Source organism: Pygoscelis adeliae, unplaced genomic scaffold, assembly GCF_000699105.1.
Source record: "Pygoscelis adeliae isolate BGI_AS28 unplaced genomic scaffold, ASM69910v1 Scaffold14, whole genome shotgun sequence".
In the NCBI taxonomy this organism is placed as follows: Eukaryota; Metazoa; Chordata; class Aves; order Sphenisciformes; family Spheniscidae; genus Pygoscelis; species Pygoscelis adeliae.
The window spans coordinates 6,282,901-6,283,371 of NW_008825109.1; positions in this window are offsets into that span (position 1 = coordinate 6,282,901).

The following is a 471-nucleotide window of genomic DNA, read 5'->3' on the forward strand; positions in this document are numbered from 1 at the left end:
CAGTTCTGTTCTAGGGACTGTTGGAGGAATCTCACTTTAATTCAAATACACCTGGGTGTTAATAACCATATCTTTTCAAAATAAGCAATCACACGGTCGGTCTTTGCCCTTACTCTCCCAATTTAACTATCAGTTGTGCACACATTTATGTGTGGATTATCTCTTGAGATCAGTGTGATTTTAAGCATGCAACAGCAGAGAATCAAATACGTAAAATATTTGCAAGATCACAGCTCTGGTGATGTACTCTAACAGTATGAAAATCAGTACATAACTAGACTGAGGATTAAGCAACTTGCTGACTGCCTGTTTTCTTGGAGTAATGGACGTCAAGTTGGCTGCTGTGCTTTTCTAGGGAATAAGCAAAAAACCCAAACAAAACTGAGCTTTTAGGAGTCTTTAGTACATCAGAGAGGTTTTTGTGTAACTTTAAGCACAATTAGCTAAGCTAGCAACACTAAGAAGTTAAGA